General features: G+C 36.9%; 1 protein-coding gene across 4 annotated transcripts in view; it reads left to right on the top strand.

Annotated features, from left to right (window-relative positions):
• LOC5574257 overlaps positions 1 to 13,885 on the top strand; it is a 102,308-nt gene that overhangs the window by 23,079 nt on the left and 65,344 nt on the right. The window contains exons 1-2 of one of the 4 annotated variants that reach the window (XM_021840066.1): positions 479 to 840; positions 11,235 to 11,544. The exons of 2 other annotated variants lie outside the window; for them this stretch is intronic. The gene's annotated coding sequence lies outside the window, so the exon portion shown is untranslated. Of the gene's footprint in view, positions 1 to 478; positions 841 to 11,234; positions 11,545 to 13,885 lie in introns of those variants that run through there. One more of the 4 variants, XM_021840057.1, reaches the window with a different exon arrangement.

The raw sequence follows: 13,885 nt of genomic DNA, 5'->3' as shown, positions 1-13,885 counted from the left end.
TCTCACGTTCAATATCATAAATGCGTCATTGTAGTGATTGTTTTTTCTGCATCGATTATTTTTTTAGCTGATTTAGTTTGTTAGACACTACTGAATTCAGTAAAAAATAGTTTAGGATGTGGAAACTGAAATCCAAAAAAAAACAGTCCTTATAATTTTTTTTGGAGAAACTGGAAGCGACGGAAATTTCAAAACAGAAATTGGATGGCCACCCTGCTTTTGGAATTAAATTTTGCATTGCAGTAGATCCTTAAAATCGTAAAAAAATCTAAAACATGAATTTTGAAAGTTTACCGTTCTTCTATTGTAAATTCAACACATGCTGTGTGTTAAAACCGTTGAACCAGTGGAACTTGCGTGAATATTGTAAGGAGTGTTATCCACTCTAGATTCATTTGCACTCTCATGAGATCTTCCGGATTCAAAGCACCGCGACAAGGCCTACTTCGCTCTATTTGTGTTCACGTGCTTCGTGGCCGTTAGTCTCTCGGTAACTTTCGCTAGCTTCGGTCGTCTCTCGCCGGTAAGTCCACGTTGTTGTTGGTATCGTGCGCGCGTTCTCCACAGCCTGCTGTGGTGGTTCAAGACTACTTGTGTCTGTGCAAAGCTTACTCTATCCAAGGCCTGCCGCTGGCTTCTGCTATTCTACATCCATCGAGTCTCGGGCGGACGATACATATTATCGGTGTTGTACAAGTGCACTGCATATTGCTTGCAAAGGGGGGAAGAAAAGGCGCGTGGCGCTAACAGTTACCGTGCCGTTAAATCGTGTTTCGCTACAGGCTGCTGTCGTATCATCATTCTCATCATCTGGTTATCATAAACGACTCTTCGAAAATTGTTAGTATACCGATTTCCTCGTATGGGCGTTTTCATCCCGTTGAGTTTTCCATCTGTACGATTGAATCATACTATTACTCTTCGTGTATGGAACAATCGAATCGAAACATGTTTCTGCTTCAGAGTGTATTAGTGGGTAATTCAGAGTTTCTGGTGCTTACTTAACGTGCTTAACATTCAACACCTTCGGTCGTTTAGTGGTGAACAGTCAGTCTCTCGACGGGTTGTTCGAAGAGATACGGGGTAACCAAACAACGAAACGGTATAGTTGTAGCGCTTTTGCAGGGGTAAAAAAGTTACCATACGGGCAAGTATAGTGTAGTGGCTTTTCTAAAAATGTCACGCGCTCTGGCGAAACTCTCCGATAGTCTGCTCGTCGTCGTCGTTTTTTTTTTGTACAATGAGAGAAGATTAATTTCCTGCTTGACGCTGGACTTACGGTCAGATGACCAATAGCTTAGACATGCGAAAGAAGTGTTTGATTTGGATTACGTGAATGCTCCCTATTGTGGTTGAGTGAGTATAATTCTCGCGTGTTATCACTGACGGTTTGTGATGATGTAAGGTGATTCCCTTTATCTGACTCTGACTTCGAGAAATGAATAGATAGGTACTTGAACTATTATGAAGGTGAATAGGTTCATCTTGTTCTCGGAAAATGTCTTTCAATCGAACGTAGATTGATGTCCGGAGTTGTTATAGATATCTGCAATAAAAAGCCACATCACACTTACACATAGGTACATGGAAGAATGTCGTTTCTAAGCAGGGATGCCTACTAAATCGGGAAAAAAACTAGTAAAGCGGGAAAAGACTGAAATTCGGATCCACTGGGAAAAGGATCCGGGAATCTCAGATGAAATGGGTTTAGCAATTTCTCATCGTAATAGGCTGTTTTTCATTGCGCCAATCTGTCATGAAACGGCCTACTTTCCTGCGCTGAATTAGGAAGTGTGGTATTTTGCAAAATGTGGTAATAGTCATTACGCAACTGGAATCAGTTGCGTAATGACCATTACGCTTCTGTTTTGAGTAGCGTAATGAAACATTACGTAACAATAATGTTTTATCTTTTGTACATTTCATTCATTTTTAGTAGTATTTTTACATTCATATATCAAATTGAAGCAGTTGAAGGTATTTTCATTGTTTTGTTTTGAAAATTTAGTGCCAACTTTTGTCCAATGCCGAGGTAACAATTAAAACATCTCCTACTAAAAGTAGGGAGACTTACGGCTTCGGCATCATTCGACTATTATCGGCAATCAATTTTCAAACGCCAAATTCATTGTATTTTTCTACCAAAACACACCAATTCCGATGATTGTTTGCGACTGAACATACAATGTCGCCAGAGATGCCTCAAAATGCGACTGATTTGGAGCTGCCGAAGAGAATTGCCTGCAGTGCTTATGGGAAAGCTGCCGACAATAGTGACACTGACAAGAGATGCTCGAAGCGTTGTAAAAACGTTTCCAAAAAGCTTTTAACAAGTTTGTCGGTTTAAATCAATATAGGATTTGAGCAATGCGTAAATGTAGACAGACAAACACGTAATTTGTCTGCTGATGTCCGAGAAAGTTACAAAAGAAGCACGGCATCGGCTTAGATTGCCGGGAATACGTAAATTCCCCTACTTAATTTGTTATTTTAACTAACAAAGTTTTTAAAATAAAAACAATATTTAAAATGTAAACAATGTAAAAAAGAAAAGATTTCGGCTCTGTTATGCCCTACGGTACCTGAGCCTTCCAAATAAGCGAGTTAACGCCAATTATGATGGATTCAAACAGATTGGCAGTCCGTTTTAAAAAATCAGATAGAATGTCGGATTTTTTTTTCAGATGGAAATTCCACTCTTACGGAGACGTTGAAAAACTCTGTTCGCATTAATAAGCAAATAACAAATTTGAAAAATCGTAAGCAAAGGGCTCATAAAATTTATAGGCAACCAACTCAAGAGCTCGAGAAAGTTTAGAAAATTATTTATATATTATCAACCAACGTAATCAAGCCATATCTGCTGCACTTGAAGAGTAGAACACAAAAATAGAATCTCGAGAAATGTTGATTTGAAATTCTTGACTAAAAATGTCAATATAATCTTTAACGACATTTTGTAATAGAGCTGAAAAAATCTACAAAAACGCTCAAAAAGTTGGCCAAATTGTTCTCTATTAGTTTAACATTGTTACCGTCGTTATAATATGAAATTTACATGTAGCACAATAATAGTTAGAAGATAAGCCATGTGAATACTTTTGTAGTCGATTAGAGCAAGTATCAACCATTTGTTTCAAATCTGGAATGATTTCGTTGCTCTGAACTTGCTTTTTTCTCTACATGCAACCATATACGTTTGGGTAGAGAGAATGGCATTATAAGCTTATCCTAGTTGTCCATCTGTAAAATAGTGAAACCCTGCTCTACTGCACTGCGATCGACTCCAATAAAGTCATCGTCTGCAAACTCAAGGAGTATTTGCGACAAAACGCAATATTGAGCAGTAAATTCGGAAACTCATCTCTTTTCATTCCGTGTAGTTTTACAAAAAAAAAAAACTTCTCGTCTACAATTCTTACACTTGATTGTATTTGCAAGCTTAATGAGCTATAAGTTTTATTTTTAAGCCATTAATATTATTTGCAACAGCTTGATTTTCGTTACTGAGTTGAACGCGACCTATAAATCAATAAACAGATTGACGATGAATCCAGAAAAAGATAAAACGAAGTAAATGGTTACAGGACAGGTATATAGTGTGAAAGTCCTAGTGATGTTAATACTAAAGAAGTACTTATTGGGGATTTGTTTGAAGTTGTTAAAGACTTTATTAATCTTCGAACACTTGTGACATATGACTATCATGTTTCCCGTGTAGGATGATAACTTGTTGTGGCTGAGAATGTAGAACAGGATAAGTAGATGAAAAAACCGAATTTAGTACTATACCATTTAATTCCACTAGAGTCTGTATCCTTTGACAGATACGCGTATTTCGACCTCAACTGTAAGGCCGTCTTCAGTGTCGTGTACTAGACTCGACTTACACGACACTGAAGACGGCCTTACAGTTGAGGTCAAAGTACGCGTATCTGTCAAAGGATACAAACTCTAGAGGAATTAAATGGTATAGTACTAAATTGTTTTTTTTCATCTACTTATAGGTATTCTACTAAACAGCTCGAAGATTTATTATAGAACAGGATATTTTGTACGTAAATTGCTGAGGGCAATCCTCAGTGAAAAACTAAAAGTAAACATCAAGAGTAGAGCCAGATGTACAAAAAAGCAAGTTTTATTAAGCAAAAGTACGGCAGATTTTTGTGGGCTGGTCACTTAGTGTGAAAGTCGAAAAATAAGCTGTAATTTAAAAATATTCAGCATTGAATATTTCACGTTTATCGAACGTACCATCAATTGTATATTAAATATCAATTTCTTAGATTGTATTCTATTAAACCATGTAAAACATACTTAAGCCACTCTGGTATGTTAAGTCAGTTGTAAATATTTCTATAATAACTATATCTATAACAACGGTAACCGTTATATACTAGTTGAGCACAGTTTTTCCAACTTTTTGAGCGTTTTTGTAGGTTTTTTCAGTGTTATTGCAAAATTTTAATATGGATCATATTGAATTTTTAAGTCAAGAAATTCAAATCAAGATTTCTCGAGATTCCTCCTAAGGATTTTTTTTAAATTGGCCCAGAGGTGCAGAATGACCTCAGGAATCGAGCTCTGTGCTCGGATTTCATGGACATTTGTTTTGCATAATAACGCATGGACAATTTTTTTTGCATGAAAAACCAATGTACTACATGTTTTTTATAAGGTCGTTCTACTACAAAAATCCTTTTGGAATTTATAAATTACACTTTAAATGCAATGGATAGAGATAACCAATCCGAATCACTTTACACCGACTTCAGTAATGTACTTGACGGATTAGACATTTCTATGTTTATTTTCAAGCTCAATAAAATGGGAATTATAATGAGACTCCTCAACTTGATTCAATCGTATTTTACAGATCGACAACACTGCTAGAATAAAGGCGTAAGTAACATGATCGATAAGTAACATGATGAATAAGGGTGACAAGATGCAGGTTTGTTGGAACTTTTGCACTTCAGGAAGCAAGATTGCATCGCTGGAAAAGTTGCCACCTTTATTCACTGAAGACAGAGACAATGAAGAGAAATCGAACATGTTACTTACGCCCTTATTCTAGCACACGCTTGAGTTCTAGAATATTGTAGTATTGTATGGTATCCACATATGATAACACATGAGCAGAGTTGGGGGGAATCTTGAAATTCACTCTACAGTAGCCAAGCAAAGTAAATGACAGTCAGCAAAGCCAGTGAACTTCATGCTCATCACTGCTGTAGGCAAAAAGCCTTGAAAATAGCAAAACACCCGTTGCTAAGGGCAACCCAAAATTACTGTGAAAAATGTTCTATTTTCCGCTGCATTTCTCACATTTAGCATTCCTACAGCCTTCAATGACACTAGTGTTTTAGAAAATTAGGCTACTTGATGAGATTCACGTTTTTGGGTTACTGGAAAGAGCCACGTGAGTTTCTCGAAATTCCAGTCTTTGTTTGTTAATGATATTGTAACGCATTGTATTGATTCCACCAATCTTTTATCTAGTTTAAATTTCTTTCAAAACAACACATATTAGAGTTTAAAGGTATTTGCTCGGCTTACTAGTGATTTTAGTATTTTATTTTGTTTTTGCAAAAGTGAAGTGTTACTTTTCAATTTGTAGTTTCAAAAGTGTTTTGGTATTATTATTTTTGAAAAAAAAAAAATGGAATGTAAAACAATCCTTTTCACTTTGTTTCATGTTGTTGTGCTGTTAATTTTAAATTTTTAAATGCTTAACAGTCATAAATGTACAAAAAATACTTTTGAATTAATATTTTTTCTGTCGACATCAAAAACTATTAGCATATCTTTTGTTTATTGAGTGGATAACTTGGAGGATTATTTGAGATATTCAAAGTTAAAAAAAATGTAAATTAATGTTTATTTTCAGGCACATATTTGGAGCATCAAAATAAATGTTAATTTCAACGACCAATTATTTTCAATTGAATTCACTTTAAATTTACACGGTCATGTGAAATTCAAGCATCTTTAATTCAAAACTGATTGTATATTCATTTAAGTTTACATGGCGCTATAGCACTACATGAATTTGGTGTTGTTTTAAAAATTTATTCATAATAATACTCAAAAAATTCAACTAAAAAAATCAAAATTTTGCGTCAAAAATTGTTTTGGTTATTTTTTGAAATTTGTTTTAATTGAAAAAAAAAATGCTTATGGATTCCGATAGTAATCTCTTTCAAAATTTCTTCATGTACTACAAGAGATTTTTGATAGATTTATCTGGATATTTCTATAAGGCTTTCAGATTAGGCGTCCTCCCAAAGTTTGAAGTGATTCGGAACAAATTTGACTGTGCACACGGCATTTGAAGTTTATATGGAGATTACTATGGAAAACGCCAACCTTTTGTGTTCAGCCCTTTATCTCTTCGTCATAATATTTTATGGAAAAGTGAACAAACTCTTCTCGTGCGAAATCCTTTCAGCTACAACTTTGCCGAAAACCACATGTTGATTGGACGTCAGAATAAATTGCTATTCATAATCATAAACTGGGTACGCATTTTGCATACGGTACAAACTGCCCAGCAGGCAACAGTGGTGCTCCTGGCGGGAAGAATAGATCAAAGTAATCCAGGCTACTATGTTCTACAGTAAAAAAGCAGTGTTGCTCTGAAGGTGAAGATGAATCGAAGCCAAACCTCAAATTTTCAAGAGCACGGATCTGGAGAACCGAACACCCGTTTGAGCTGAAAACTTATTCGATTGGTCACCTCATGCAAGTAATGATGATCTCAGCATGATTTAGACTTTCTCATCAATGATAACAAATTATCCTTACGTCCAATCAAAATGTGGTCTTCGGCAAAGTTGTAGCTGGGAAGAATTTACATGAGAAGAGTGTGTTCACTTTTCCATAAATTATGTTTACGAGCAGTTAGAGGACTGAACACAAAAGGTTTGTCTTTTCCATAGTAATTTCCATATAAACTTCAAATGGCGTGTGCACAACCAAATTTCTTTCAAATCACTTCAAATTTTGGGAGAATGATTTTTATCATAATTGACATCGTTTAAGCATAGGGGAACAGAAACTTCTGAATTTGCATCAGTCTATTCAACATGTTTTTTTTGGGCGTGTTGTCTTAAAAAATAAATAAGAAGCATTTCTTTACGACGCATATTCTATCCAAATATGAGCCTAATATCTAGAGAAAGGACCCCGCCGAAATCAATCAAAAGTTTCAAAGTATAGGACACGTTCCCCCATTACGCCCTAAAACACTCGGAAACATTTCAGGAACATTACCATTATTTTCAAGATCGGTTCAATTGTATTTTAATTCTTTCAAGAATTTTTCGTTTTGGTTTTCCTACAATACCTCTGAATTTGAAAGGATTTTTGCAACCTCTCTGACAAAAGAAAAACAAACAACTGTACACTCAGGCAAATGGACTATCGATAATCATAGGAACCCCTTATGAAAATTCGCCACAAGGAATCGGGTTGAAATTCATAAATTTACCTTATGAAACCGAAATTTGATAACAAAAATAGGTTTCGCGGCAACCTGGAATCGAACCAAGTATCTTGCGATCGTCAGGCTCGTGCGTACACCCCGCGCCTATCGACGCCTTGGTGTGGAGTGATGCTAAAACGATACATAAAGCGTTCGTATTGCGTTAATCGTTCTATCTTTCATAAGACAAAATGTATGAATTTCGATAGTCCAGTTCGCTGCGTGTAGAGTAATAATGGAGAAACCTTTAAATCAGGCCTGCCCAACCTTTTTGGCTCTTTTTCGACATAAATGGTTGGTGCGTTTGCAAGAATAGACCGATATGAACAAAATTAGTCTGAAATGAAAGATTTGTAGTATATCTGTTTAATCCATGCTGAAAATTTTAAATTTTTATCGAACTCTTCGCTAGCGATGCAAGCAAAGGTAAAAATCAGTGAGTAAATTTTTTGGACTTAATTGCAACGGCAGCAAATAGGTTGATATAAATTTTGAATTTCAGACATGGATTAGACATCGGTCTATTTTTGCAAAAGCACCAACCATTTATGTCGAAAAAGAGCTAAAATGGTTGGGCAGACCTGCTTTAAATGAAGTCCTGGAATAATTCTTGGATGTATTAGCAGCTTTAGCAATACTTTAAGCTGTTTCAAAAGTAATCACTAAAGCAATCTATATGAAACATCCTGACTTTCCTTTGAAAAGTTTCTGCTGATAGTTTCATGGTAGAAATTTTTGAATACTGTTTGGTGGATTTTTGAAACAAATTTTTTGGCAAATCTCCAAACAAAATAAAGATTTATCCTTAAAGAACAATAAAAACATAATGATTTCGAACGATTTTTTTTCATACGGCTTTGTGTACATTCTGTTAAAAAATCGTAACTCTTTTACTAAGATTTTTAACATTTGTCATGTCTTCCACAAAGTTGTTGGATATCTTAAAACGCGTGTTTTTGCTGAACATCGCACCTCTCTATCTCTTAAAGTAGAGGAATTATCCGTAGAAATCGTTTTAATAAGGCTTATTTGTTAGTTAGAACCCATGAAAAGACGCTTATAAACAAATGTTTTTTATCATCTGCCGAAAGGGAAGATATGGTTCTTTCATGATTTGTAAGAGCTGTTTGCGCCATTTTGCGCCGAAGGCAGTTATAGGGGCCTAAACTACCCCTTGAAAAGAGTAATTGATAAATAACTTTGTTACTTCAAAAGATAGCGTGATGATATGCTCAGCAAAAACACGGGTTTTTCATGACAAAAAAAGCTTTGTAGAAAGCATGAAAAATGTCAAAATTCTTGGAAAAAAGTTAGGATTCAAAATATGATTTTTAGGGGCCATTCACATACAACGGCATATATCTAAAAAAGTATAAGAGATAGAAAAATCATGTCTTCGACAAAGTTGTTTCAAATTGCCAATTCTACAACTTTGCCGAAGACACCATATGTCTATCTAAATGTTTTGAAAAAAAAAAGTTTTTCTATCTCACTGCTTGGTGGATTGATCACAAAACTTTTCTCATCAGAAGATGCGCTTTAATATACCAAGAAACTTCTCCGAACAAACTATATCGCTAAAATCAACGGTTTGGGCGCTATTTAAAAAGCGCATGAAATCGACCAAATAAAGCACAGTGCAGTGGTTGCCGTTGTATGTCCTGGTAAAATTCTAGAAGAAAATCATGGAGAACTTCTTATGGATTTTTATAAGAATTCAAGAAGTGCACTCAGTGATGTCTCTGGACGGAAGTAATCACTGGACACTCAATTACACTGCGGAACACGTTTTTGCCTCAAGCACCAAAATGCCGCTATTTAATTAATTAAGGGTCTCTGAATCCTTTTCCTTTTTTTTTTTGAAATATCATAACGCATCTAGATTTTGAGTTAAGGACTGTTAAAAATGCAAAATTTTATTATTTCAGCTAACTTGCATGCAAGTTTATCAGCTTCTACGGTAATTTATTTGATTAATTTGCCACAATATTCAAACTTTTACTTTCAATGCTCAAAAGCCATTTTTTGATGGTTTAGAAAAGTATTGTATATTGTCATATAAGAGAAATGAAGAATTATGTATGGAGACTGCAATTGTGTTCAAAAAATCGATAAGACCACCAAAAATCGTACTTTAAAATTGCATGCAAACATCAATGAAACTAGTGTTGTGTATAACTTTGGCGACCTGTAGCAAAAAATTGTGACGTGCTTGAACATTTGTGAGGACGGCATCAGATTCAGCAACCCCAAATCTACTAGAGATTCATAATTTTATTCTAGAGACACGCAAAAATATCATTTTTGTTACGCTATGTTGTAGTTGGTCGACGAGGAGTAATTTAGCCCAACATACCATGAGAAAGTTTGAAAAGAGTTTTTGCAGAAATCTAGAATTCTTTTTAAGGAACTTTCGAGCCGATTATGATTGAAAATTCCAGAGAATTTTGACGTAAATACCCTGGCATAAATCATGGAACAATATTCGTGTAACTTTTCAAAAAGAACTATCTATCATTGACAAGCTCTCTTTATTTACTTTCTCTTCAATCAATAACTGAGCTGCATAATCATCTTCTGTTGCGTTTTTTTTTTTTGTATAAAACGCAAAGCAAGAGCATTGTCTTTCGATCTATAGTTAAATACTTCCCAAAAGCTTTATTATTGAAGTGTTATAATCGAGAATCTCTTACTGTTAAATATGTTCTTTAGTAAAGATCAGCGAGAAATCCTTGAAATAATTCCTAGATGAGTATCTGACAGAATGCATGTATTTTTTTTTTTTAGCTCACAGCTCTATTCAACAATTCGACTGACAAAATGATGTTTCTAAAATAAAGCTCGAACAAAAGTTAATTCAAAAAAGTTAAATTATTTAAAGTATAGTTTATTGTTGTTAGTTTATTATTTTTTAAATAGTTTGGCCCTGCGAGGGAGGCACAGATACTGCAGATAAATCCAGAAAAAAATTGTCCATTAACCGGACAACTCCAAACAAAATCCAATAATTAGATTGTCTTCCAAATATCTTTCGTCTTTCTGGCATCCATGTCCCTATGTTTTATGAAGCTCAGCACTTCGATCCTTTTGTGGGATTTTAATGACAGTTAATCTCAGCGGCGAGCGATCGACGAAGGAAATAATGGACGTGCTTTTTCGTACTCATACACCCTCCACAACGCAGCAGATAATTCTCATCATAAAAACAGTGCGGTATCGAAACCACACGGTTCGGAAAATCCATCAAAACCGAGAAGAAAATTAAGTTAGTGCTCCCATCAACAGCGTGGGCAACTTCCGATCTCCGGCTAATAGGGTTAATTAAGTGCATCGCCGAGTGCTACACAGAACAGGGCAGTGGTGTGCAATCAAAGCAACCAATTGCGTAAGTTTGCGGGAAAGTGCAACGATACCAGTTTGAAAACGGGCAAACCAATTGCTGAGATTCTAGTGCCGATTTAGTGCTAAACGCGAAATGTGATGAATCATTCCAGCATAGCCGACTAGATTGGCAACCGCAAAGAGCCACATAAGGCTTCGTCATACCCACAACAGGTTCTTGTGCGCTAGACAGCTTCAGTCAGATCTCGAATCGGTAATTGGTCGGCATTGAAATTTGTGCAATTCGGTTTCGGATTGGCCGTACCCTTCCTGTGCTGCTACTGCATGTGCTTGGTTAAAACCGATAGAGACGTGACTGTCTCGTCGTAGTGATTGGTGCTATTTTTAACGTGAGTTCTAATTACAGCCGCCACCAGTGGCAACGAGACTACATATTTGAATACCAGAAGGATGTTTGTGCGGGAAGAAACGATTCAACATATCGCGGTGGAAGGAAACATCAAGTGCTACCTCACGAGGAGTCAGTGTTTGACGTTATTTGGTTATGCTCTGCTCAATGACGACAGTGGACGGTATCTGACAATGGAGTAAAGTGTTTGTAGTGTTTTACGGTGGTATATGTGGGACTGTAAGTGGTGAAGAAGAATAAAAGGCTGACAGGAGTAAGTTGAGCAGTTATCAGTGCGTAATCTACTGGAACGTGTTTGTCGAAGAAGGTAGTTGGTGATGGTAAATAGAAATCAATGGGAGTGTTAATAACGATACCATTATCTCTCTGAGTGAGTTTTTTTTTCATCTTAGTTGTTTGCATCCAGTTTCCTAACTTGATTCCGATGCGATGTTCTTTAAGAAACATAATCGAATCATCGCCATTATAAGTTGCACTACATTATTGTAATCCCGAAACGAATCATATTTTTCACAGTGCAAATCAGTCCCAAATCGATTTTAGCAACACAAATGTAGTTTGCGAAAACCAAAAGATTCAAATACGGATAAGTTTCATCAATTTTGTTTAACTACCTTTCAAAACCATTTTGAATGCTCTGGTATAAATATCCATGACATCCGCTCAAACAAATCGATTGATCTCTTGAAATTTTTTTTTTTTTTTGTGGTATAAAATTTGGTTTTATTATGGTCAGTTCATTTGTAACACAGTTTTAAAATTCTAAATCTAAGTGAAAATTCAAAGCGTTTACATCAATTCTATCGTTACATGAATTAACAAAGCAGATGTAATTAATTAACATTCGCAATACTTTCACTCTTGCCGTTCGTCCTATTCCTGCCAGAGCAGGTCTCAGCAGGTCCTCAAAAGAGAATCGTCTCCATCCATTCATCAGTCCTGCAAGCCTCTGCTGTAGACTCGTCCATGCCGGGCCGACACGAGCGCAGGTACTAAATTTGTGTTGGAGCGTTTCAGTCACTTGGTTCCCACAGTGTGTGCAGTACTCGTCAGCCACTCGCTGCATCACGAACAGCAGCTTTCGATGCTCCGTTTTGCCATTTACGAACAGATACAGTTGAGTACGTTGTGCCGAAGATAGTTGTTTGTCCGCTATGTTTCGCCACACACGTGGCCAGTTGCATGCTGGATTATTGCTTTCCACTTTTGGCAATTCAGTTTGCTGCACGAAATGCCGGTGGATTAGATCGGCGGAGGGGCTTTGTTGGACAAGGTGTGGAATTTGGGAAAAGTTTGAGAGGATGATTTTGATGTCGGGATGATCTATTGGAATTGCAGGGCGGGGATGAGCGTGGAAGAGAAAGGATCTGTAGTAAGGAAGGGAATCGATCTCTTGGATGTGTCGGTTAATTGCCAGTGATTTTGATTTCAAAGCTGGTAAGTGCAAATTCAGCCCACCACGTTCCGTACTACGAGCTAGCTGCATCATCGGGACACGGGCGACTACACCTCTCCACAAAAATGCACCCATCGTTGATGTAATTTTCGCCGTGTGGATCCCAAGGGGTGGCAGCACTGATGAGATGTACCACAATTTTGAGGTACCGAACGTGTTCAGCATAATCACCTTCTGCTGTAACGTGAGCGTACGCAAAGATTGCAGCCACATTTGCTGCGAAAATTTCCCAATCATTACGTTCCAGTTGAGGGTTGTCATCAAACGTATTGAGTTCGCGAAAACTCGCGTAACAATTCAAAAGGGCCAATCCTCAGATCGTTGACTCTGAGAAAATTCGATTTGAATATTATTCACCACATTTTCAATTCCTATTTTTCAGTATTCAATTCAATCAATGTGATTTCTTGCTAATTGAGTGACGAATTACTATTACTACACGCTAATAATTGATTTTATTCTGAAAACTGACAAAAATGTGGAAAAAATGATAAGTTTAAATGCTTGGCCCATTTTCGATTTTCATCAAGGCATGGGCCTTTTTTATTGGCCAAAATAGAATTTTATTAGCGTGCTTGGCCGAAGGCTAGGCCTTTTCGGTTGTCAATGAATGAGCAAGAGAGAGTCATTGGCCTCTCACCATGCTAAGGCCAATGACAGTTTGCGAAATTTTCCGATTGTAGGCCCTCTTGATGGAGCGAGAACCAATCATTGGCCTTTTCGAGTGGGGGCCAATGAATGATTTGGAAAAAAGCGGTTATTGGCCGTTTTGAAAACCGAGTTTATAACGGTAAGTTTTATGATTATGTTGACAATGTTTGCATAGTTTGTGGGTGTTGGGAGATGCTATCGAATGGTATCAAAACCCGATTTGTTTACAATTTGATCATTGGCCCTTTAGAACTGTTACGCGAGAAAACAACCCCCAAAATTTTTACAGTGTTGGCTGTCTGCAGCCAATGGGCATCTATTTCGTTGCCTTCGCAAAACCCAACATTTATGGCAACAGTTTTCCGCAGGTTCAATTTTGCTCCGGCGACTATCTCAAAACGAGTGAATATTTCATTCATCGCTTCGATTTGCGCCGTCGATGTTACGATGACGCTGATGTCGTCCGCATACGCCACCAGGAGATCGTCGCCACACACTTGCTCGAGCCTGCACACCAGTGGATGGAGGTACAGCACGAAGA

This window comes from Aedes aegypti, chromosome 1 (assembly GCF_002204515.2).
Source record: "Aedes aegypti strain LVP_AGWG chromosome 1, AaegL5.0 Primary Assembly, whole genome shotgun sequence".
In the NCBI taxonomy this organism is placed as follows: domain Eukaryota; kingdom Metazoa; phylum Arthropoda; class Insecta; order Diptera; family Culicidae; genus Aedes; species Aedes aegypti.
This window is presented reverse-complemented; position numbering and strand designations above follow the sequence as displayed.